We start from the raw sequence: 26,905 nt of genomic DNA on the forward strand, positions 1-26,905 counted from the left end.
GAACAATTGAAAAGAAAATAATATTTAGTTCCATAACATCCAAAATTGTGTTAACAAAGTGTTTCCAAAACTGCTTTGCTTTTCTTGAAAAAGCTTAAAGATAAAATGCTAAAACTTGTTCTATCTTTTTAAGATACTTTTTAATTTTACTTCATGTTTTTACTATGTGAGCATCAGAAAATACTGGCACTAATTCTCATGTAGGATTCCATTAAAGAGAAATCCATAATAACTGCTACAAAATAGTATACTAGAAAGTCACTTGGCAATACATTGTAAGAAATAAGGGCCTGTATTTCACAAAAGAAAGGAGAGAATAAAAACATATTTATTTAGTCACTTATTCATTCAAATTTACCAACCGTTTTAAACTTTGATAAAATACATGTCTCAAAAAGCATTTCAAATATTTTTACCAAAATTTATACTTTACATATATTGTTTTTCAATATTAAACAGGGGCTTTTATATGGTGCTCGGGCCTAGTTGGTTAAAGTGCCTGTCTCATAAACAGGAGATCCTGAGTTCAAATCTCAGCAGTACCTTTTATTTGCTTGTCATATCTTAGCATGTAGTGTATTGTTGATGCTCAAGAAATAAGACATGTGATTCCTTGAGCAACTTTCACCCCAGTTCACTTGGTCAGCAATACAGTTCATTTCTAGATGCAGTCCATATTAGAAGACAACAAAACATGTTCCTGTTTTGATATAAGCCATATAGTTGAATTAAATGTATGCTGTTAGACATGAGAGTTTTCTAGAAAATACTTTGCATTCTGTTTAAGCAACCTCCAGAATAATAATGGAGTTTAGTAAAAGGAGAAGTCCATAGGAAGTGTGAAAATATCTAAAGCAAAGTATGTTTACCAAGATAATTTGGGAGAGTCATTTTAGTCCTAGAGGCTAGGAGAATTATTTAAAAATTAATCAATATTTAGTTCCATAACATTTGCAAACTTCTGTTAGGAAAGTATTTCCAGAAAAAAAAGCTTCAAGTCTCTTGAACAAGCTTCAAGAAAAAAAACTAACATTAGATCTATATTTAGAAGATAGAGATCTTCATTTGAATTACAAGTTTATTTTTTCTGTTTGTGTATCATAAAAAAGCAAACATTAATCCATTGTAGGTTGCTTTTAAAGAGAATGCTTTAATAACTGCTACAAAAAATTAATATAAAAGAGTGACTTTGCCAAACCATTTTAAGAAAAACAGTCCTATAATTTTAAATGAATGTAGAGAAGAAAACATATACTGTATTTTTTTTCTTTAGTTTTACCTTTTCAAGAATCGATTAAGCATCGGCCTTTTTAAGGATCTCAAAAAAAGTTACCATAAAACATACATGAGATATACAATTTTTCATTATATGACACTTTGGGCAGGTGGTGCTGTGGCTTAGCCGGTTAACACACCTGTCTAGTAAACAGGAGATCCTGCATTCGAATCTTGGCAGTGACTTTTGTTTGGTTAATTTTCATCACCTTATTATGTAGTTTGTTGTTGATTCATGACAATATGAGATGTGAAAATTTTAGCAGCCTTCTTTCTAGCTTACTTGGTGGACAATGTTCTATGTTTCTAGATAAAGTCTATATCTGACAAACACAAAATAATGCAATATTTCCTTTCTTGAATATAAGCTATATTTTAGCATTAAAATGATGCTAAGGTAAACTTCAGATATTTCCATAAAATAGCATGTAATAAAGCTTCTTTCCATGTGGTGCTGTGGCTTAGTTGGTTAAAGCGCCTCAGCAATACCTTTGTTTGATTCATTTTCATCTACTAAGTGTGTAGTTTGTTGTTGATTCATTACAATATGAGACGTGACTACTGTAGTAGCTTTCACCCATGCTTACTTGATGAACAATGTACTACATTAATGAGAAAAAGTCCATATCAGAAAAACACAAAATAATGATATATTCCCATTCTTGAGTATAAGCTATTTTTAAAAAAAATAAACTGATACTAAGGTAAACATCAGAAATTTCCAGAAAATAGCATTTATTATGCTTGAGCAAGCACCATGATTAATATTGTGTGCAATCAAAGGAGAATCATGCAGGGAATTTTATAAAATGTCAGTTACAAGTACATTTTCTAAGATAAATAGAGAGAAAGTAATTTTTATCATAACAGCTGGGAGAACAATTGAAAATTAAACAATATTTAGTTCCATAACATCCAAAATTGTGTTAACAAAGTGTTTCCAAAACTGCTTTGCTTTTCTTGTAAAAGCTTAAAGATAAAATGCTAAAAACTGTTCTATCTTTTTAAGATACATTTTAATTTTACTTCATGTATTAACTATGTGAGCATCAGAAAATACTGGCACTAATTCTCATGTAGGATTCCATTAAAGAGAAATCAATAATAACTGCTACAAAATAGTATACTAGAAAGTCACTTGGCAATACATTGTAAGAAATAAGGGCCTGTATTTCACAAAAGAAAGGAGAGAATAAAAACATATTTATTTAGTCACTTATTCATTCAAAATTACCAACCGTTTTAAACTTTGATAAAATACATGTCTCAAAAAGCATTTCAAATATTTTTACCAAAAATTATACTTTACATATATTGTTTTTCAATATTAAACAGGGGCTTTTATATGGTGCTCTGGCCTAGTTGGTTAAAGTGCCTGTCTCATAAACAGGAGATCCTGAGTTCAAATCTCAGCAGTACCTTTTATTTGCTTGTCATATCTTAGCATGTAGTGTATTGTTGATACTCAAGAAATAAGACATGTGATTCCTTGAGCAACTTTCACCCCAGTTCACTTGGTCAGCAATACAGTTCATTTCTAGATGCAGTCCATATTAGAAGACAACAAAACATGTTCCTGTTTTGATATAAGCCATATAGTCGAATTAAATGTATGCTGTTAGACATGAGAGTTTTCTAGAAAATACTTTGCATTCTGTTTAAGCAACCTCCAGAATAATAATGGAGTTTAGAAAAAGGAGAAGTCCATAGGAAGTGTGAAAATATCTAAAGCAAAGTATGTTTACCAAGATAATTTGGGAGAGTCATTTTAGTCCTAGAGGCTATGAGAATTATTTAAAAATGAATCAATATTTAGTTCCATAACATTTGCAAACTTCTGTAAGGAAAGTATTTCCAGAAAAAAAAGCTTCAAGTCTCTTGAACAAGCTTCAAGAAAAAAAACTAACATTAGATCTATATTTAGAAGATAGAGATCTTCATTTGAATTACAAGTTTATTTTTTCTGTTTGTGTATCATAAAAAAGCAAACATTAATCCATTGTAGGATGCTTTTAAAGAGAATGCTATAATAACTGCTAGAAAAAATTAATATAAGAGAGTGACTTTGCCAAACCATTTTAAGAAAAACAGTCCTATAATTTTTAAATGAATGTAGAGAAGAAAACATATACTGTATTTTTTTTCTTTAGTTTTACCTTTTCAAGAATCGATTAACCATCGGCCTTTTTAAGCATCTCAAAAAAAGTTACCATAAAACATACATGAGATATATAATTTTTCATTATATGACACTTTGGAGCAGGCGGTGCTGTGGCTTAGCCGGTTAACACACCTGTCTAGTAAACAGGAGATCATGCATTCGAATCTTGGCAGTGACTTTTGTTTGGTTAATTTTCATCACCTTATTATGTAGTTTGTTGTTGATTCATGACAATATGAGATGTGAAAACTTTAGCAGCCTTCTTTCTAGCTTACTTGGTGGACAATGTTCTATGTTCCTAGATAAAGTCTATATCTGACAAACACAAAATAATGCAATATTTCCTTTCATGACTATAAGCTATATTTTAGCATTAAAATGATGCTAAGGTAAACATCAGATATTTCCATAAAATAGCATGTAAAAATGATTCTTTCCATGTGGTGCTGTGTTTTAGTTGGTTAAAGCACCTGTCTAGTAAACAGGAGATCCTGAGTTCAAATCTCAGCAGTGCCTTTTTTGATTCATTTTCATCTAGTAAGTATGTAGTTTGTTGTTGATTCAAAACAATATGAAACGTTACAACTGCAGTAGCTTTCACCCAGGCTTACTTGATGAACAATGTACTACATTTCTAGAAAAAGTCCATATCAGAAAAACACAAAATAATGCTATATTCCCATTCTTGAGTATAAGCTATTTTTTTTTTAAATAAACTGATGCTAAGGTAAACATCAGAAATTTCCAGAAAATAGCATTTATTATGCTTGAGCAAGCTCCATGATTAATATCGTGTGCAGTCAAAGGAGAATCATGCAGCGAATTTTATAAAATGTCAGTTACAAGTACATTTTCTAAGATAAATAGAGAAAGAGTAATTTTTAACATAACAGCTGGGAGAACAATTGAAAATGAAACAATATTTAGTTTCATAACATCCAAAATTGTGTTAACAAAGTGTCTCCAAAACTGCTTTGCTTTTCTTGAAAAAGCTTAAAGATAAAATGCTAAAAATTGTTCTATCTTTTTAAGATACTTTTTAATTTTACTTCATGTTGTTACTATGTGAGCATCAGAAAATACTGGCACTAATTCTCATGTAGGATTCCATTAAAGAGAAATCCATAATAACTTCTGCAAAATAGTATACTAGAAAGTCACTTGGCAATACATTGTAAGAAATAAGGGAATTGCATTTCACAAAAGAAAGGAGAGAATAAAAACATATTTATTTAGTCACTTATTCATTCAAAATTACCAACCATTTTAAACTTTGAAAAAATACATGTCTCAAAAAGCATTTCAAATATTTTTCCATTGTAGGATGCTTTTAAAGAGAATGCTATAATAACTGCGACAAAAAATTAATATAAGAGAGTGACTTTGGCAAACCATTTTAAGAAAAACAGTCCTATAATTTTTAAATGAATGTAGAGAAGAAAACTTATACTGTATTTTTTTTCTTTATTTTTACCTTTTAAAGAATCGATTAAGCATCGGTCTTTTTAAGGATCTCAAAAAATTTGACCATAAAACATACATGAGATATATAAATTTTCATTATAAGACACTTTGGAGCAGGTGGTGCTGTGGCTTAGCTGGTTAAAGCGCCTGTCTAGTAAACAGGAGATCCTGCATTCGAATCTTGGCAGTGCCTTTTGTTTGGTTAATTTTCATCACCTTTTTATGTAGTTTGTTGTTGATTATTGACGATATGAGATGTGAAAACTTTAGCAGCCTTCTTTCTGGCTTACTTGGTGGACAATGTTCTATGTTTCTAGATAAAGTCTATATCTGACAAACACAAAATAATGCAATATTTCCTTTCTTGAATATAAGCTATATTTTACCATTAAAATGATGCTAAGGTAAACATCAGATATTTCCATAAAATAGCATGTAAAAAAACTTTTTCCATGTGGTGCTGTGGCTTAGTTGATTAAAGTGCCTGTCTAGTAAACAGGAGATCCTGAGTTCAAATGTCAGCAGTGCCTTTGATTGATTCATTTTCATCTACTAAGTATGTAGTTTGTTGTTGATTCATTACAATATGAGACGTGATAACTGTAGTAGCTTTCACCCAGGCTTACTTGATGAACAATGTACTACATTTCTAGAAAAAGTCCATATCAGAAAAACACAAAATAATGCTATATTCCCATTCTTGAGTATAAGCTATTTTTATAAAAATAAACTGATGCTAAGGTAAACATCAGAAATTTCCAGAAAATAGCATTTATTATGCTTGAGCAATCTCCATGATGAATATGGTGTGCAGTCAAAGGAGAATAACGCAGGGAATTTTATAAAATGTCAGTTACAAGTACATTTTCTAAGATAAATAGAGAAAGAGTAATTTTTAACATAACAGCTGGGAGAACAATTGAAAAGAAAATAATATTTAGTTCCATAACATCCAAAATTGTGTTAACAAAGTGTTTCCAAAACTGCTTTGCTTTTCTTGAAAAAGCTTAAAGATAAAATGCTAAAACTTGTTCTATCTTTTTAAGATACTTTTTAATTTTACTTCATGTTTTTACTATGTGAGCATCAGAAAATACTGGCACTAATTCTCATGTAGGATTCCATTAAAGAGAAATCCATAATAACTGCTACAAAATAGTATACTAGAAAGTCACTTGGCAATACATTGTAAGAAATAAGGGCCTGTATTTCACAAAAGAAAGGAGAGAATAAAAACATATTTATTTAGTCACTTATTCATTCAAAATTACCAACCGTTTTAAACTTTGATAAAATACATGTCTCAAAAAGCATTTCAAATATTTTTACCAAAATTTATACTTTACATATATTGTTTTCAATATTAAACAGGGGCTTTTATATGGTGCTCTGGCCTAGTTGGTTAAAGTGCCTGTCTCATAAACAGGAGATCCTGAGTTCAAATCTCAGCAGTACCTTTTATTTGCTTGTCATATCTTAGCATGTAGTGTATTGTTGATGCTCAAGAAATAAGACATGTGATTCCTTGAGCAACTTTCACCCCAGTTCACTTGGTCAGCAATACAGTTCATTTCTACTTGCAGTACATATTAGAAGACAACAAAACATGTTCCTGTTTTGATATAAGCCATATAGTTGAATTAAATGTATGCTGTTAGACATGAGAGTTTTCTAGAAAATACTTTGCATTCTGTTTAAGCAACCTCCAGAACAATAATGGAGTTTAGTAAAAGGAGAAGTCCATAGGAAGTGTGAAAATATCTAAAGCAAAGTATGTTTACCAAGATAATTTGGGAGAGTCATTTTAGTCCTAGAGGCTAGGAGAATTATTTAAAAATGAATCAATATTTAGTTCCATAACATTTGCAAACTTCTGTTAGGAAAGTATTTCCAGAAAAAAAAGCTTCAAGTCTCTTGAACAAGCTTCAAGAAAAAAAACTAACATTAGATCTATATTTAGAAGATAGAGATCTTCATTTGAATTACAAGTTTATTTTTTCTGTTTGTGTATCATAAAAAAGCAAACATTAATCCATTGTAGGTTGCTTTTAAAGAGAATGCTATAATAACTGCTACAAAAAATTAATATAAGAGAGTGACTTTGCCAAACCATTTTAAGAAAAACAGTACTATAATTTTAAATGAATGTAGAGAAGAAAACATATACTGTATTTTTTTTCTTTAGTTTTACCTTTTCAAGAATCGATTAAGCATCGGCCTTTTTAAGGATCTCAAAAAAAGTTACCATAAAACATACATGAGATATACAATTTTTCATTATATGACACTTTGGGCAGGTGGTGCTGTGGCTTAGCCGGTTAACACACCTGTCTAGTAAACAGGAGATCCTGCATTCGAATCTTGGCAGTGACTTTTGTTTGGTTAATTTTCATCACCTTATTATGTAGTTTGTTGTTGATTCATGACAATATGAGATGTGAAAATTTTAGCAGCCTTCTTTCTAGCTTACTTGGTGGACAATGTTCTATGTTTCTAGATAAAGTCTATATCTGACAAACACAAAATAATGCAATATTTCCTTTCTTGAATATAAGCTATATTTTAGCATTAAAATGATGCTAAGGTAAACTTCAGATATTTCCATAAAATAGCATGTAATAAAGCTTCTTTCCATGTGGTGCTGTGGCTTAGTTGGTTAAAGCGCCTCAGCAATGCCTTTGTTTGATTCATTTTCATCTACTAAGTGTGTAGTTTGTTGTTGATTCATTACAATATGAGACGTGACTACTGTAGTAGCTTTCACCCATGCTTACTTGATGAACAATGTACTACATTAATGAGAAAAAGTCCATATCAGAAAAACACAAAATAATGCTATATTCCCATTCTTGAGTATAAGCTATTTTTAAAAAAAATAAACTGATACTAAGGTAAACATCAGAAATTTCCAGAAAATAGCATTTATTATGCTTGAGCAAGCACCATGATTAATATTGTGTGCAATCAAAGGAGAATCATGCAGGGAATTTTATAAAATGTCAGTTACAAGTACATTTTCTAAGATAAATAGAGAGAAAGTAATTTTTATCATAACAGCTGGGAGAACAATTGAAAATTAAACAATATTTAGTTCCATAACATCCAAAATTGTGTTAACAAAGTGTTTCCAAAACTGCTTTGCTTTTCTTGTAAAAGCTTAAAGATAAAATGCTAAAAACTGTTCTATCTTTTTAAGATACATTTTAATTTTACTTCATGTTTTAACTATGTGAGCATCAGAAAATACTGGCACTAATTCTCATGTAGGATTCCATTAAAGAGAAATCCATAATAACTGCTACAAAATAGTATACTAGAAAGTCACTTGGCAATACATTGTAAGAAATAAGGGCCTGTATTTCACAAAAGAAAGGAGAGAATAAAAACATATTTATTTAGTCACTTATTCATTCAAAATTACCAACCGTTTTAAACTTTGATAAAATACATGTCTCAAAAAGCATTTCAAATATTTTTACCAAAAATTATACTTTACATATATTGTTTTTCAATATTAAACAGGGGCTTTTATATGGTGCTCTGGCCTAGTTGGTTAAAGTGCCTGTCTCATAAACAGGAGATCCTGAGTTCAAATCTCAGCAGTACCTTTTATTTGCTTGTCATATCTTAGCATGTAGTGTATTGTTGATACTCAAGAAATAAGACATGTGATTCCTTGAGCAACTTTCACCCCAGTTCACTTGGTCAGCAATACAGTTCATTTCTAGATGCAGTCCATATTAGAAGACAACAAAACATGTTCCTGTTTTGATATAAGCCATATAGTCGAATTAAATGTATGCTGTTAGACATGAGAGTTTTCTAGAAAATACTTTGCATTCTGTTTAAGCAACCTCCGGAATAATAATGGAGTTTAGAAAAAGGAGAAGTCCATAGGAAGTGTGAAAATATCTAAAGCAAAGTATGTTTACCAAGATAATTTGGGAGAGTCATTTTAGTCCTAGAGGCTATGAGAATTATTTAAAAATGAATCAATATTTAGTTCCATAACATTTGCAAACTTCTGTAAGGAAAGTATTTCCAGAAAATAAAGCTTCAAGTCTCTTGAACAAGCTTCAAGAAAAAAAACTAACATTAGATCTATATTTAGAAGATAGAGATCTTCATTTGAATTACAAGTTTATTTTTTCTGTTTGTGTATCATAAAAAAGCAAACATTAATCCATTGTAGGATGCTTTTAAAGAGAATGCTATAATAACTGCTAGAAAAAATTAATATAAGAGAGTGACTTTGCCAAACCATTTTAAGAAAAACAGTCCTATAATTTTTAAATGAATGTAGAGAAGAAAACATATACTGTATTTTTTTTCTTTAGTTTTACCTTTTCAAGAATCGATTAACCATCGGCCTTTTTAAGCATCTCAAAAAAAGTTACCATAAAACATACATGAGATATATAATTTTTCATTATATGACACTTTGGAGCAGGCGGTGCTGTGGCTTAGCCGGTTAACACACCTGTCTAGTAAACAGGAGATCATGCATTCGAATCTTGGCAGTGACTTTTGTTTGGTTAATTTTCATCACCTTATTATGTAGTTTGTTGTTGATTCATGACAATATGAGATGTGAAAACTTTAGCAGCCTTCTTTCTAGCTTACTTGGTGGACAATGTTCTATGTTCCTAGATAAAGTCTATATCTGACAAACACAAAATAATGCAATATTTCCTTTCATGACTATAAGCTATATTTTAGCATTAAAATGATGCTAAGGTAAACATCAGATATTTCCATAAAATAGCATGTAAAAATGATTCTTTCCATGTGGTGCTGTGGCTTAGTTGGTTAAAGTGCCTGTCTATTAAACAGGAGATCCTGAGTTCAAATCTCAGCAATGCCTTTGTTTGATTCATTTTCATCTGCTAAGTATGTAGTTTGTTGTTCATTCATTACAATATGAGACGTGACAACTGTAGTAGCTTTCACCCAGGCTTACTTGATGAACAATGTACTACATTTCTAGAAAAAGTCCATATCAGAAAAACACAAAATAATGCTATATTCCCATTCTTGAGTATATGCTATTTTTAAAAAAAAATAAACTGATGCTAATGTAAACATCAGAAATTTCCAGAAAATAGCATTTATTATGCTTGAGCAAGCTCCATGATTAATATCGTGTGCAGTCAAAGGAGAATCATGCAGGGAATTTTATAAAATGTCAGTTACAAGTACATTTTCTAAGATAAATAGAGAAAGAGTAATTTTTAACATAACAGCTGGGAGAACAATTGAAAATGAAACAATATTTAGTTTCATAACATCCAAAATTGTGTTAACAAAGTGTCTCCAAAACTGCTTTGCTTTTCTTGAAAAAGCTTAAAGATAAAATGCTAAAAATTGTTCTATCTTTTTAAGATACTTTTTAATTTTACTTCATGTTGTTACTATGTGAGCATCAGAAAATACTGGCACTAATTCTCATGTAGGATTCCATTAAAGAGAAATCCATAATAACTTCTGCAAAATAGTATACTAGAAAGTCACTTGGCAATACATTGTAAGAAATAAGGGAATTGCATTTCACAAAAGAAAGGAGAGAATAAAAACATATTTATTTAGTCACTTATTCATTCAAAATTACCAACCATTTTAAACTTTGAAAAAATACATGTCTCAAAAAGCATTTCAAATATTTTTCCATTGTAGGATGCTTTTAAAGAGAATGCTATAATAACTGCGACAAAAAATTAATATAAGAGAGTGACTTTGGCAAACCATTTTAAGAAAAACAGTCCTATAATTTTTAAATGAATGTAGAGATGAAAACATATACTGTAGTTTTATTCTTTATTTTTACCTTTTAAAGAATCGATTAACCATCGGTCTTTTTAAGGATCTCAAACAATGTTACCATAAAACATACATGAGATATATAATTTTTCATTATATGAACACTTTGGAGCAGGTGGTGCTGTGGCTTAGCTTGTTAAAGCGCCTGTCTAGTAAACTGGAGATCCTGGATTTGAATCTAGGCAGTTCCTTTTGTTTGGTTAATTTTCATCACCTTATCATGTAGTTTGTTGTTGATTCATGACAATATGAGATGTGAAAACTTTAGCAGCCTTCTTTCTGGCTTACTTGGTGGACAATGTTCTATATTTCTAGATAAAGTCTATATCTGACAAACACAAAATAATGGAATGTTTCCTTTCTTGAATATAAGCTTTATTTTAGCATTAAAATGATGCTAAGGTAAACATCAGATATTTCCATAAAATAGCATATAAAAATTCTTCTTTTTGCGTGGTGCTGTGGCTTAGTTGGTTAAAGCGCCTGTCTAGTAAACAGGAGATCCTGAGTTCAAATCTCAGCAGTGCCTTTGTTTGATTCATTTTCATCTACTAAGTATGTAGTTTTTTGTTGATTCATTACAATATGAGACATGACAACTGTAGTAGCTTTCACCCAGGCTTACTTGATGAACAATGTACTACATTTCTAGAAAAAGTCCATATCAGAAAAACACAAAATAATGCTATATTCCCATTCTTGAGTATAAGCTATTTTTTAAAAAATAAACTGATGCTAAAGTAAACATCAGAAATTTCCAGAAAATAGCATTTATTATGCTTGAGCAATCTCCATGATGAATATGGTGTGCAGTCAAAGGAGAATAACGCAGGGAATTTTATAAAATGTCAGTTACAAGTACATTTTCTAAGATAAATAGAGAAAGAGTAATTTTTAACATAACAGCTGGGAGAACAATTGAAAATAAAATAATATTTAGTTCCATAACATCCAAAATTGTGTTAACAAAGTGTTTCCAAAACTGCTTTGCTTTTCTTGAAAAAGCTTAAAGATAAAATGCTAAAAATTGTTCTATCTTTTTAAGATACTTTTTAATTTTTCTTCATGATTTTACTATGTGAGAATCAGAAAATACTGGCACTAATTCTCAAGTAGGATTCCATTAAAGAGAAAGCCATAATAACTGCTAGAAAATAGTATACTAGAAAGTCACTTGGCAATACATTGTAAGAAATAAGGGAATTGTATTTCACAAAAGAAAGGAGAGAATAAAAACATATTTATTTAGTCACTTATTCATTCAAAATTACCAACCATTTTAAACTTTGATAAAATACATGTCTCAAAAGCATTTCAAATATTTTTACCAAAAATTATACTTTACATATATTGTTTTTCAATATTAAACAGGGGCTACTATATGGTGCTGTGGCCTAGTTGTTTAAAGTGCCTGTCTCATAAACAGGAGATCCTGAGTTCAAATCTCAGCAGTACCTTTTATTTGCTTGTCATATCTTAGCATGTAGTGTATTGTTGATGCTCAAGAAATAAGACATGTGATTCCTTGAGCAACTTTCACCCCAGTTCACTTGGTCAGCAATACAGTTCATTTCTAGATGCAGTCCATATTAGAAGACAACAAAACATGTTCCTGTTTTGATATAAGCCATATAGTTGAATTAAATGTATGCTAAGTTAGACATGAGAGTTTTCTAGAAAATACTTTGCATTCTGTTTAAACAACCTCCAGAATAATAATGGAGTTTAGTCAAAGGAGAAGTCCATAGGAAGTGTGAAAATATCTAAAGCAAAGTATGTTTACCAAGGTAATTTGGGAAAAAGTCATTTTAGTCCTAGAGGCTAGGAGAATTATTTAAAAATGAATCAATATTTAGTTCCATAACATTTGCAAAATTCTGTTAGGAAAGTATTTCCAGGAAAAAAAAGCTTGAAGTCTCTTGAACAAGCTTCAATAATAAAAGCTAACATTAGATCTATATTTAGAAGATAGAGATCTTCATTTGAATTACAAGTTTATTTTTTATGTTTGTGTATCATAAAAAAGCAAACATTAAAAGCATTACAGAGAATGCTATAATAACTGCTACAAAAAAATAATATAAGAGAGTGACTTTGCTAAACCATTTTAAGAAAAACAGTCCTATAATTTTTAAATGAATGTAGAGAAGAAAACATATACTGTAGTATTATTCTTTATTTTTACCTTTTAAAGAATCGATTAACCATCGGTCTTTTTAAGGATCTCAAACAATGTTACCATAAAACATACATGAGATATATAATTTTTCATTATATGAACACTTTGAAGCAGGTGGTGCTGTGGCTTAGCTTGTTAAAGCGCCTGTCTAGTAAACTGGAGATCCTGGATTTGAATCTCGGCAGTGCCATTTGTTTGGTTAATTTTCATCACCTTAACATGTAGTTTGTTGTTGATTCATGACAATATGAGATGTGAAAACTTTAGCAGCCTTCTTTCTGGCTTACTTGGTGGACAATGTTCTATGTTTCTAGATAAAGTCTATATCTGACAAACACAAAATAATGGAATGTTTCCTTTCTTGAATATAATCTTTATTTTAGCATTAAAATGATGCTAAGGTAAACATCAGATATTTCCATAAAATAGCATATAAAAATACTTCTTTTCACATGGTGCTGTGGCTTAGTTGGTTAAAGTGCCTGTCTAGTAAACAGGAGATCCTGAGTTCAAATCTCAGCAGTACCTTTGTTTGATTCATTTTCATCTACTAAGTATGTAGTTTTTTGTTGATTCATTTCAATATGAGACGTGACAACTGTAGTAGCTTTCACCCAGGCTTACTTGATGAACAATGTACTACATTTCTAGAAAAAGTCCATATCAGAAAAACACAAAATAATGCTATATTCCCATTCTTGAGTATAAGCTATTTTTTTAAAAATAAACTGATGCTAAAGTAAACATCAGAAATTTCCAGAAAATAGCATTTATTATGCTTGAGCAATCTCCATGATGAATATGGTGTGCAGTCAAAGGAGAATAACGCAGGGAATTTTATAAAATGTCAGTTACAAGTACATTTTCTAAGATAAATAGAGAAAGAGTAATTTTTAACATAACAGCTGGGAGAACAATTGAAAATAAAATAATATTTAGTTCCATAACATCCAAAATTGTGTTAACAAAGTGTTTCCAAAACTGCTTTGCTTTTCTTGAAAAAGCTTAAAGATAAAATGCTAAAAATTGTTCTATCTTTTTAAGATACTTTTTAATTTTTCTTCATGTTTTTACTATGCGAGAATCAGAAAATACTGGCACTAATTCTCAAGTAGGATTCCATTAAAGAGAAAGCCATAATAACTGCTAGAAAATAGTATACTAGAAAGTCACTTGGCAATACATTGTAAGAAATAAGGGAATTGTATTTCACAAAAGAAAGGAGAGAATAAAAACATATTTATTTAGTCACTTATTCATTCAAAATTACCAACCATTTTAAACTTTGATAAAATACATGTCTCAAAAGCATTTCAAATATTTTTACCAAAAATTATACTTTACATATATTGTTTTTCAATATTAAGCAGGGGCTACTATATGGTGCTGTGGCCTAGTTGGTTAAAGTGCCTGTCTCATAAACAGGAGATCCTGAGTTCAAATCTCAGCAGTACCTTTTATTTGCTTGTCATATCTTAGCATGTAGTGTATTGTTGATGCTCAAGAAATAAGACATGTGATTCCTTGAGCAACTTTCACCCCAGTTCACTTGGTCAGCAATACAGTTCATTTCTAGATGCAGTCCATATTAGAAGACAACAAAACATGTTCCTGTTTTGATATAAGCCATATAGTTGAATTAAATGTATGCTAAGTTAGACATGAGAGTTTTCTAGAAAATACTTTGCATTCTGTTTAAACAACCTCCAGAATAATAATGGAGTTTAGTCAAAGGAGAAGTCCATAGGAAGTGTGAAAATATCTAAAGCAAAGTATGTTTACCAAGGTAATTTGGGAAAAAGTCATTTTAGTCCTAGAGGCTAGGAGAATTATTTAAAAATGAATCAATATTTAGTTCCATAACATTTGCAAAATTCTGTTAGGAAAGTATTTCCAGGAAAAAAAAGCTTGAAGTCTCTTGAACAAGCTTCAATAATAAAAGCTAACATTAGATCTATATTTAGAAGATAGAGATCTTCATTTGAATTACAAGTTTATTTTTTATGTTTGTGTATCATAAAAAAGCAAACATTAAAAGCATTACAGAGAATGCTATAATAACTGCTACAAAAAAATAATATAAGAGAGTGACTTTGCTAAACCATTTTAAGAAAAACAGTCCTATAATTTTTAAATGAATGTAGAGAAGAAAACATATACTGTAGTATTATTCTTTATTTTTACCTTTTAAAGAATCGATTAACCATCGGTCTTTTTAAGGATCTCAAACAATGTTACCATAAAACATACATGAGATATATAATTTTTCATTATATGAACACTTTGAAGCAGGTGGTGCTGTGGCTTAGCTTGTTAAAGCGCCTGTCTAGTAAACTGGAGATCCTGGATTTGAATCTCAGCAGTGCCATTTGTTTGGTTAATTTTCATCACCTTAACATGTAGTTTGTTGTTGATTCATGACAATATGAGATGTGAAAACTTTAGCAGCCTTCTTTCTGGCTTACTTGGTGGACAATGTTCTATGTTTCTAGATAAAGTCTATATCTGACAAACACAAAATAATGGAATGTTTCCTTTCTTGAATATAAGCTTTATTTTAGCATTAAAATGATGCTAAGGTAAACATCAGATATTTCCATAAAATAGCATATAAAAATACTTCTTTTCACATGGTGCTGTGGCTTAGTTGGTTAAAGTGCCTGTCTAGTAAACAGGAGATCCTGAGTTCAAATCTCAGCAGTACCTTTGTTTGATTCATTTTCATCTACTAAGTATGTAGTTTTTTGTTGATTCATTTCAATATGAGACGTGACAACTGTAGTAGCTTTCACCCAGGCTTACTTGATGAACAATGTACTACATTTCTAGAAAAAGTCCATATCAGAAAAACACAAAATAATGCTATATTCACATTCTTGAGTATAAGCTATTTTTTTAAAAAATAAACTGATGCTAAGGTAAACATCAGAAATTTCCAGAAAATAGCTTTTATTATGCTTGAGCAATCTCCATGATGAATATCGTGTGCAGTCAAAGGAGAATAACGCAGGGAATTTTATAAAATGTCAGTTACAAGTACATTTTCTAAGATAAATAGAGAAAGAGTAATTTTTAACATAACACCTGGGAGAACAATTGAAAATGAAACAATATTTAGTTCCATAACATCCAAAATTGTGTTAACAAAGTGTTTCCAAAACTGCTTTGCTTTTCTTGAAAAAGCTTAAAGATAAAATGCTAAAAATTGTTCTATCTTTTTAAGATACTTTTTAATTTTACTTCATGTTTTTACTATGTGAGAATCAGAAAATACTGGCACTAATTCTCAAGTAGAATTCCATTAAAGAGAAAGCCATAATAACTGCTACAAAATAGTATACTAGAAAGTCACTTGGCAAAACATTGTAAGAAATGAGGGCCTGTATTTCACAAAAGAAAGGAGAGAATAAAAACATATTTATTTAGTCACTTATTCATTCAAAATTACCAACCGTTTTAAACTTTGATAAAATACATGTCTCAAAAAGCATTTCAAATATTTTTACCAAAAATTATACTTTACATATATTGTTTTTCAATATTAAACAGGGGCTTTTATATGGTGATGTGGCCTAGTTGGTTAAAGTGCCTGTCTCATAAACAGGAGATCCTGAGTTCAAATCTCAGCAGTACCTTTTATTTGCTTGTCATATCTTAGCATGTAGTGTATTGTTGATGCTCAAGAAATAAGTCATGTGATTCCTTGAGCAACTTTCACCCCAGTTCACTTGGTCAGCAATACAGTTCAATTATAGACGCAGTCCATATTAGAAGACAACAAAACATGTTCCTGTTTTGATATAAGCCATATAGTTGAATTAAATGTATGCTAAGTTAGACATGAGAGTTTTCTAGAAAATACTTTGCATTCTGTTTAAACAACCTCCAGAATAATAATGGAGTTTAGTCAAAGGAGAAGTCCATAGGAAGTGTGAAAATATCTAAAGCAAAGTATGTTTCCCAAGGTAATTTGGGAAAAAGTCATTTTAGTCCTAGAGGCTAGGAGAATTATTTAAAAATGAATCAATATTTAGTTCCATAACATTTGCAAAATTCTGTTAGGAAAGTATTTCCAGGAAAAAAAAGCTTGAAGTCTCTTGAACAAGCTTCAATAATAAAAGCTAACATTAGATCTATATTTAGAAGATAGAGATCTTCATTTGAATTACAAGTTTATTTTTTATGTTTGTGTATCATAAAAAAGCAAACATTAAAAGCATTACAGAGAATGCTATAATAACTGCTACAAAAAAATAATATAAGAGAGTGACTTTGCTAAACCATTTTAAGAAAAACAGTCCTATAATTTTTAAATGAATGTAGAGAAGAAAACATATACTGTAGTATTATTCTTTATTTTTACCTTTTAAAGAATCGATTAACCATCGGTCTTTTTAAGGATCTCAAACAATGTTACCATAAAACATACATGAGATATATAATTTTTCATTATATGAACACTTTGGAGCAGGTGGTGCTGTGGCTTAGCTTGTTAAAGCGCCTGTCTAGTAAACTGGAGATCCTGGATTTGAATCTCGGCAGTGCCATTTGTTTGGTTAATTTTCATCACCTTAACATGTAGTTTGTTGTTGATTCATGACAATATGAGATGTGAAAACTTTAGCAGCCTTCTTTCTGGCTTACTTGGTGGACAATGTTCTATGTTTCTAGATAAAGTCTATATCTGACAAACACAAAATAATGGAATGTTTCCTTTCTTGAATATAAGCTTTATTTTAGCATTAAAATGATGCTAAGGTAAACATCAGATATTTCCATAAAATAGCATATAAAAATACTTCTTTTCACATGGTGCTGTGGCTTAGTTGGTTAAAGTGCCTGTCTAGTAAACAGGAGATCCTGAGTTCAAATCTCAGCAGTGCCTTTGTTTGATTCATTTTCATCTACTAAGTATGTAGTTTTTTGTTGATTCATTTCAATATGAGACGTGACAACTGTAGTAGCTTTCACCCAGGCTTACTTGATGAACAATGTACTACATTTCTAGAAAAAGTCCATATCAGAAAAACACAAAATAATGCTATATTCCCATTCTTGAGTATAAGCTATTTTTTTTAAAAATAAACTGATGCTAAGGTAAACATCAGAAATTTCCAGAAAATAGCTTTTATTATGCTTGAGCAATCTCCATGATGAATATCGTGTGCAGTCAAAGGAGAATAACGCAGGGAATTTTATAAAATGTCAGTTACAAGTACATTTTCTAAGATAAATAGAGAAAGAGTAATTTTTAACATAACAGCTGGGAGAACAATTGAAAATGAAACAATATTTAGTTCAATAACATCCAAAATTGTGTTAACAAAGTGTTTCCAAAACTGCTTTGCTTTTCTTGAAAAAGCTTAAAGATAAAATGCTAAAAATTGTTCTATCTTTTTAAGATACTTTTTAATTTTACTTCATGTTTTTACTATGTGAGAATCAGAAAATACTGGCACTAATTCTCAAGTAGAATTCCATTAAAGAGAAAGCCATAATAACTGCTACAAAATAGTATACTAGAAAGTCACTTGGCAAAACATTGTAAGAAATGAGGGCCTGTATTTCACAAAAGAAAGGAGAGAATAAAAACATATTTATTTAGTCACTTATTCATTCAAAATTACCAACCGTTTTAAACTTTGATAAAATACATGTCTCAAAAAGCATTTCAAATATTTTTACCAAAAATTATACTTTAAATATATTGTTTTTCAATATTAAACAGGGGCTTTTATATGGTGCTGTGGCCTAGTTGGTTAAAGTGCCTGTCTCATAAACAGGAGATCCTGAGTTCAAATCTCAGCAGTACCTTTTATTTGCTTGTCATATCTTAGCATGTAGTGTATTGTTGATGCTCAAGAAATAAGACATGTGATTCCTTGAGCAACTTTCACCCCAGTTCACTTGGTCAGCAATACAGTTCAATTATAGACGCATTCCATATTAGAAGACAACAAAACATATTCCTGTTTTGATATAAGCCATATAGTTGAATTAAATGTATGCTAAGTTAGACATGAGAGTTTTCTAGAAAATACTTTGCATTCTGTTTAAACAACCTCCAGAATAATAATGGAGTTTAGTCAAAGGAGAAGTCCATAGGAAGTGTGAAAATATCTAAAGCAAAGTATGTTTACCAAGGTAATTTGGGAAAGAGTCATTTTAGTCCTAGAGGCTAGGAGAATTATTTAAAAATGAATCAATATTTAGTTCCATAACATTTGCAAAATTCTGTTAGGAAAGTATTTCCAGAAAAAAAAGCTTCAAGTCTCTTGAACAAGCTTCAATAATAAAAGCTAACATTAGATCTATATTTAGAAGTTAGAGATCTTCATTTGAATTACAAGTTTATTTTTTATGTTTGTGTATCATAAAAAAGCAAACATTAAAAGCATTAAAGAGAATGCTATAATAACTGCTACAAAAAAATAATATAAGAGAGTGACTTTGCTAAACCATTTTTAGAAAAACAGTCCTATAATTTTTAAATGAATGTAGAGAAGAAAACATATACTGTAGTTTTATTCTTTATTTTTACCTTTTAAAGAATCGATTAACCATCGGTCTTTTTAAGGATCTCAAACAATGTTACCATAAAACATACATGAGATATATAATTTTTCATTATATGAACACTTTGGAGCAGGTGGTGCTGTGGCTTAGCTTGTTAAAGCGCCTGTCTAGTAAACTGGAGATCCTGGATTTGAATCTAGGCAGTGCCTTTTGTTTGGTTAATTTTCATCACCTTATCATGTAGTTTGTTGTTGATTCATGACAATATGAGATGTGAAAACTTTAGCAGCCTTCTTTCTGGCTTACTTGGTGGACAATGTTCTATGCTTCTAGATAAAGTCTATATCTGACAAACACAAAATAATGGAATGTTTCCTTTCTTGAATATAAGCTTTATTTTAGCATTAAAATGATGCTAAGGTAAACATCAGATATTTCCATAAAATAGCATATAAAAATTCTTATTTTCATGTGGTGCTGTGGCTTAGTTGGTTAAAGTGCCTGTCTAGTAAACAGGAGATCCTGAGTTCAAATCTCAGCAGTGCCTTTGTTTGATTCATTTTCATCTACTAAGTATGTAGTTTTTTGTTGATTCATTTCAATATGAGACGTGACAACTGTAGTAGCTTTCACCCAGGCTTACTTGATGAACAATGTACTACATTTCTAGAAAAAGTCCATATCAGAAAAACACAAAATAATGCTATATTCCCATTCTTGAGTATAAGCTATTTTTTTAAAAAATAAACTGATGCTAAGGTAAACATCAGAAATTTCCAGAAAATAGCTTTTATTATGCTTGAGCAATCTCCATGATGAATATCGTGTGCAGTCAAAGGAGAATAACGCAGGGAATTTTATAAAATGTCAGTTACAAGTACATTTTCTAAGATAAATAGAGAAAGAGTAATTTTTAACATAACAGCTGGGAGAACAATTGAAAATGAAACAATATTTAGTTCAATAACATCCAAAATTGTGTTAACAAAGTGTTTCCAAAACTGCTTTGCTTTTCTTGAAAAAGCTTAAAGATAAAATGCTAAAAATTGTTCTATCTTTTTAAGATACTTTTTAATTTTACTTCATGTTTTTACTATGTGAGAATCAGAAAATACTGGCACTAATTCTCAAGTAGAATTCCATTAAAGAGAAAGCCATAATAACTGCTACAAAATAGTATACTAGAAAGTCACTTGGCAAAACATTGTAAGAAATGAGGGCCTGTATTTCACAAAAGAAAGGAGAGAATAAAAACATATTTATTTAGTCACTTATTCATTCAAAATTACCAACCGTTTTAAACTTTGATAAAATACATGTCTCAAAAAGCATTTCAAATATTTTTACCAAAAATTATACTTTACATATATTGTTTTTCAATATTAAACAGGGGCTTTTATATGGTGCTGTGGCCTAGTTGGTTAAAGTGCCTGTCTCATAAACAGGAGATCCTGAGTTCAAATCTCAGCAGTACCTTTTATTTGCTTGTCATATCTTAGCATGTAGTGTATTGTTGATGCTCAAGAAATAAGACATGTGATTCCTTGAGCAACTTTCACCCCAGTTCACTTGGTCGGCAATACAGTTCAATTATAGACGCAGTCCATATTAGAAGACAACAAAACATGTTCCTGTTTTGATATAAGCCATATAGTTGAATTAAATGTATGCTAAGTTAGACATGAGAGTTTTCTAGAAAATACTTTGCATTCTGTTTAAACAACCTCCAGAATAATAATGGAGTTTAGTCAAAGGAGAAGTCCATAGGAAGTGTGAAAATATCTAAAGCAAAGTATGTTTACCAAGGTAATTTGGGAAAGAGTCATTTTAGTCCTAGAGGCTAGGAGAATTATTTAAAAATGAATCAATATTTAGTTCCATAACATTTGCAAAATTCTGTTAGGAAAGTATTTCCAGAAAAAAAAGCTTCAAGTCTCTTGAACAAGCTTCAATAATAAAAGCTAACATTAGATCTATATTTAGAAGTTAGAGATCTTCATTTGAATTACAAGTTTATTTTTTATGTTTGTGTATCATAAAAAAGCAAACATTAAAAGCATTAAAGAGAATGCTATAATAACTGCTACAAAAAAATAATATAAGAGAGTGACTTTGCTAAACCATTTTTAGAAAAACAGTCCTATAATTTTTAAATGAATGTAGAGAAGAAAACATATACTGTAGTTTTATTCTTTATTTTTACCTTTTAAAGAATCGATTAACCATCGGTCTTTTTAAGGATCTCAAACAATGTTACCATAAAACATACATGAGATATATAATTTTTCATTATATGAACACTTTGGAGCAGGTGGTGCTGTGGCTTAGCTTGTTAAAGCGCCTGTCTAGTAAACTGGAGATCCTGGATTTGAATCTAGGCAGTGCCTTTTGTTTGGTTAATTTTCATCACCTTATCATGTAGTTTGTTGTTGATTCATGACAATATGAGATGTGAAAACTTTAGCAGCCTTCTTTCTGGCTTACTTGGTGGACAATATTCTATGTTTCTAGATAAAGTCTATATCTGACAAACACAAAATAATGGAATGTTTCCTTTTTTGAATATAAGCTTTATTTTAGCATTAAAATGATGCTAAGGTAAACATCAGATATTTCCATAAAATAGCATATAAAAATTCTTATTTTCACGTGGTGCTGTGGCTTAGTTGGTTAAAGTGCCTGTCTAGTAAACAGGAGATCCTGAGTTCAAATCTCAGCAGTGCCTTTGTTTGATTCATTTTCATCTACTAAGTATGTAGTTTTTTGTTGATTCATTTCAATATGAGACGTGACAACTGTAGTAGCTTTCACCCAGGCTTACTTGATGAACAATGTACTACATTTCTAGAAAAAGTCCATATCAGAAAAACACAAAATAATGCTATATTCCCATTCTTGAGTATAAGCTATTTTTTTAAAAAATAAACTGATGCTAAGGTAAACATCAGAAATTTCCAGAAAATAGCTTTTATTATGCTTGAGCAATCTCCATGATGAATATCGTGTGCAGTCAAAGGAGAATAATGCAGGGAATTTTATAAAATGTCAGTTACAAGTACATTTTCTAAGATAAATAGAGAAAGAGTAATTTTTAACATAACAGCTGGGAGAACAATTGAAAATGAAACAATATTTAGTTCAATAACATCCAAAATTGTGTTAACAAAGTGTTTCCAAAACTGCTTTGCTTTTCTTGAAAAAGCTTAAAGATAAAATGCTAAAAATTGTTCTATCTTTTAAGATACTTTTTAATTTTACTTCATGTTTTTACTATGTGAGAATCAGAAAATACTGGCACTAATTCTCAAGTAGAATTCCATTAAAGAGAAAGCCATAATAACTGCTACAAAATAGTATACTAGAAAGTCACTTGGCAAAACATTGTAAGAAATGAGGGCCTGTATTTCACAAAAGAAAGGAGAGAATAAAAACATATTTATTTAGTCACTTATTCATTCAAAATTACCAACCGTTTTAAACTTTGATAAAATACATGTCTCAAAAAGCATTTCAAATATTTTTACCAAAAATTATACTTTAAATATATTGTTTTTCAATATTAAACAGGGGCTTTTATATGGTGCTGTGGCCTAGTTGGTTAAAGTGCCTGTCTCATAAACAGGAGATCCTGAGTTCAAATCTCAGCAGTACCTTTTATTTGCTTGTCATATCTTAGCATGTAGTGTATTGTTGATGCTCAAGAAATAAGACATGTGATTCCTTGAGCAACTTTCACCCCAGTTCACTTGGTCAGCAATACAGTTCAATTATAGACGCATTCCATATTAGAAGACAACAAAACATATTCCTGTTTTGATATAAGCCATATAGTTGAATTAAATGTATGCTAAGTTAGACATGAGAGTTTTCTAGAAAATACTTTGCATTCTGTTTAAACAACCTCCACAATAATAATGGAGTTTAGTCAAAGGAGAAGTCCATAGGAAGTGTGAAAATATCTAAAGCAAAGTATGTTTACCAAGGTAATTTGGGAAAGAGTCATTTTAGTCCTAGAGGCTAGGAGAATTATTTAAAAATTAATCAATATTTAGTTCCATAACATTTGCAAAATTCTGTTAGGAAAGTATTTCCAGAAAAAAAAGCTTCAAGTCTCTTGAACAAGCTTCAATAATAAAAGCTAACATTAGATCTATATTTAGAAGTTAGAGATCTTCATTTGAATTACAAGTTTATTTTTTATGTTTGTGTATCATAAAAAAGCAAACATTAAAAGCATTAAAGAGAATGCTATAATAACTGCTACAAAAAAATAATATAAGAGAGTTACTTTGCTAAACCATTTTTAGAAAAACAGTCCTATAATTTTTAAATGAATGTAGAGAAGAAAACATATACTGTAGTTTTATTCTTTATTTTTACCTTTTAAAGAATCGATTAACCATCGGTCTTTTTAAGGATCTCAAACAATGTTACCATAAAACATACATGAGATATATAATTTTTCATTATATGAACACTTTGGAGCAGGTGGTGCTGTGGCTTAGCTTGTTAAAGTGCCTGTCTAGTAAACTGGAGATCCTGGATTTGAATCTCGGCAGTGCCATTTGTTTGGTTAATTTTCATCACCTTAACATGTAGTTTGTTGTTGATTCATGACAATATGAGATGTGAAAACTTTAGCAGCCTTCTTTCTGGCTTACTTGGTGGACAATGTTCTATGTTTCTAGATAAAGTCTATATCTGACAAACACAAAATAATGGAATGTTTCCTTTCTAGAATATAAGGTTTATTTTAGCATTAAAATGATGCTAAGGTAAATATCAGATATTTCCATAAAATAGCATATAAAAATACTTCTTTTCACATGGTGCTGTGGCTTAGTTGGTTAAAGTGCCTGTCTAGTAAACAGGAGATCCTGAGTTCAAATCTCAGCAGTGCCTTTGTTTGATTCATTTTCATCTACTAAGTATGTAGTTTTTTGTTGATTCATTTCAATATGAGACGTGACAACTGTAGTAGCTTTCACCCAGGCTTACTTGATGAACAATGTACTACATTTCTAGAAAAAGTCCATATCAGAAAAACACAAAATAATGCTATATTCACATTCTTGAGTATAAGCTATTTTTTTTTAAAATAAACTGATGCTAAGGTAAACATCAGAAATTTCCAGAAAATAGCTTTTATTATGCTTGAGCAATCTCCATGATGAATATCGTGTGCAGTCAAAGGAGAATAACGCAGGGAATTTTATAAAATGTCAGTTACAAGTACATTTTCTAAGATAAATAGAGAAAGAGTAATTTTTAACATAACAGCTGGGAGAACAATTGAAAATGAAACAATATTTAGTTCCATAACATCCAAAATTGTGTTAACAAAGTGTTTCCAAAACTGCTTTGCTTTTCTTGAAAAGCTTAAAGATAAAATGCTAAAAATTGTTCTATCTTTTTAAGATACTTTTTAATTTTACTTCATGTTTTTACTATGTGAGAATCAGAAAATACTGGCACTAATTCTCAAGTAGAATTCCATTAAAGAGAAAGCCATAATAACTGCTACAAAATAGTATACTAGAAAGTCACTTGGCAAAACATTGTAAGAAATGAGGGCCTGTATTTCACAAAAGAAAGGAGAGAATAAAAACATATTTATTTAGTCACTTATTCATTCAAAATTACCAACCATTTTAAACTTTGATAAAATACATGTCTCAAAAGCATTTCAAATATTTTTACCAAAAATTATACTTTACATATATTGTTTTTCAATATTAAACAGGGGCTACTATATGGTGCTGTGGCCTAGTTGGTTAAAGTGCCTGTCTCATAAACAGGAGATCCTGAGTTCAAATCTCAGCAGTACCTTTTATTTGCTTGTCATATCTTAGCATGTAGTGTATTGTTGATGCTCAAGAAATAAGACATGTGATTCCTTGAGCAACTTTCACCCCAGTTCACTTGGTCAGCAATACAGTTCATTTCTAGACGCAGTCCATATTAGAAGACAACAAAACATGTTCCTGTTTTGATATAAGCCATATAGTTGAATTAAATGTATGCTAAGTTAGACATGAGAGTTTTCTAGAAAATACTTTGCATTCTGTTTAAACAACCTCCAGAATAATAATGGAGTTTAGTCAAAGGAGAAGTCCATAGGAAGTGTGAAAATATCTAAAGCAAAGTATGTTTACCAAGGTAATTTGGGAAAAAGTCATTTTAGTCCTAGAGGCTAGGAGAATTATTTAAAAATGAATCAATATTTAGTTCCATAACATTTGCAAAATTCTGTTAGGAAAGTATTTCCAGGAAAAAAAAGCTTGAAGTCTCTTGAACAAGCTTCAATAATATAAGCTAACATTAGATCTATATTTAGAAGATAGAGATCTTCATTTGAATTACAAGTTTATTTTTTATGTTTGTGTATCATAAAAAAGCAAACATTAAAAGCATTACAGAGAATGCTATAATAACTGCTACAAAAAAATAATATAAGAGAGTGACTTTGCTAAACCATTTTAAGAAAAACAGTCCTATAATTTTTAAATGAATGTAGAGAAGAAAACATATACTGTAGTATTATTCTTTATTTTTACCTTTTAAAGAATCGATTAACCATCGGTCTTTTTAAGGATCTCAAACAATGTTACCATAAAACATACATGAGATATATAATTTTTCATTATATGAACATTTTGGAGCAGGTGGTGCTGTGGCTTAGCTTGTTAAAGCGCCTGTCTAGTAAACTGGAGATCCTGGATTTGAATCTAGGCAGTGCCTTTTGTTTGGTTAATTTTCATCACCTTATCATGTAGTTTGTTGTTGATTCATGACAATATGAGATGTGAAAACTTTACCAGCCTTCTTTCTGGCTTACTTGGTGGACAATGTTCTATGTTTCTAGATAAAGTCTATATCTGACAAACACAAAATAATGGAATGTTTCCTTTTTTGAATATAAGCTTTATTTTAGCATTAAAATGATGCTAAGGTAAACATCAGATATTTCCATAAAATAGCATATAAAAATTCTTCTTTTCACGTGGTGCTGTGGCTTAGTTGGTTAAAGCGCCTGTCTAGTAAACAGGAGATCCTGAGTTCAAATCTCAGCAGTGCCTTTGTTTGATTCATTTTCATCTACTAAGTATGTAGTTTTTTGTTGATTCATTACAATATGAGACATGACAACTGTAGTAGCTTTCACCCAGGCTTACTTGATGAACAATGTACTACATTTCTAGAAAAAGTCCATATCAGAAAAACACAAAATAATGCTATATTCCCATTCTTGAGTATAAGATATTTTTTTAAAAATAAACTGATGCTAAGGTAAACATCAGAAATTTCCAGAAAATAGCATTTATTATGCTTGAGCAATCTCCATGATGAATATGGAGTGCAGTCAAAGGAGAATAACGCAGGGAATTTTATAAAATGTCAGTTACAAGTACATTTTCTAAGATAAATAGAGAAAGAGTAATTTTTAACATAACAGCTGGGAGAACAATTGAAAATAAAATAATATTTAGTTC

The 26,905-nt window shown here is 30.3% G+C and overlaps 10 non-coding genes across 10 annotated transcripts; all 10 read left to right on the forward strand.

The window, feature by feature from the left end:
* The first annotated feature begins 3,878 nt into the window (after window positions 1-3,878).
* Window positions 3,879-3,952, forward strand: TRNAT-AGU (transfer RNA threonine (anticodon AGU)). The gene has a single exon. It is a non-coding gene; the product is annotated as a tRNA-Thr (tRNA).
* Window positions 3,953-9,690: 5,738 nt separating this feature from the next.
* On the forward strand, window positions 9,691-9,764 carry TRNAN-AUU (transfer RNA asparagine (anticodon AUU)). The gene has a single exon. It is a non-coding gene; the product is annotated as a tRNA-Asn (tRNA).
* Window positions 9,765-11,172: 1,408 nt separating this feature from the next.
* TRNAT-AGU (transfer RNA threonine (anticodon AGU)) lies at window positions 11,173-11,246 on the forward strand. Its single transcript has one exon. It is a non-coding gene; the product is annotated as a tRNA-Thr (tRNA).
* A 2,104-nt stretch (window positions 11,247-13,350) lies between these two features.
* Window positions 13,351-13,424, forward strand: TRNAT-AGU (transfer RNA threonine (anticodon AGU)). Its single transcript has one exon. It is a non-coding gene; the product is annotated as a tRNA-Thr (tRNA).
* A 2,104-nt stretch (window positions 13,425-15,528) lies between these two features.
* TRNAT-AGU (transfer RNA threonine (anticodon AGU)) lies at window positions 15,529-15,602 on the forward strand. The gene has a single exon. It is a non-coding gene; the product is annotated as a tRNA-Thr (tRNA).
* A 2,105-nt stretch (window positions 15,603-17,707) lies between these two features.
* On the forward strand, window positions 17,708-17,781 carry TRNAT-AGU (transfer RNA threonine (anticodon AGU)). Its single transcript has one exon. It is a non-coding gene; the product is annotated as a tRNA-Thr (tRNA).
* Window positions 17,782-19,885: 2,104 nt separating this feature from the next.
* Window positions 19,886-19,959, forward strand: TRNAT-AGU (transfer RNA threonine (anticodon AGU)). The gene has a single exon. It is a non-coding gene; the product is annotated as a tRNA-Thr (tRNA).
* Window positions 19,960-22,063: 2,104 nt separating this feature from the next.
* TRNAT-AGU (transfer RNA threonine (anticodon AGU)) lies at window positions 22,064-22,137 on the forward strand. The gene has a single exon. It is a non-coding gene; the product is annotated as a tRNA-Thr (tRNA).
* A 2,103-nt stretch (window positions 22,138-24,240) lies between these two features.
* On the forward strand, window positions 24,241-24,314 carry TRNAT-AGU (transfer RNA threonine (anticodon AGU)). Its single transcript has one exon. It is a non-coding gene; the product is annotated as a tRNA-Thr (tRNA).
* Window positions 24,315-26,417: 2,103 nt separating this feature from the next.
* TRNAT-AGU (transfer RNA threonine (anticodon AGU)) lies at window positions 26,418-26,491 on the forward strand. Its single transcript has one exon. It is a non-coding gene; the product is annotated as a tRNA-Thr (tRNA).
* Window positions 26,492-26,905: the final 414 nt, after the last annotated feature.

The sequence above is a fragment of the Taudactylus pleione genome, unplaced genomic scaffold (assembly GCF_031769625.1).
Source record: "Taudactylus pleione unplaced genomic scaffold, aTauple2 ptg000100l, whole genome shotgun sequence".
NCBI classification, from domain to species: domain Eukaryota; kingdom Metazoa; phylum Chordata; class Amphibia; order Anura; family Myobatrachidae; genus Taudactylus; species Taudactylus pleione.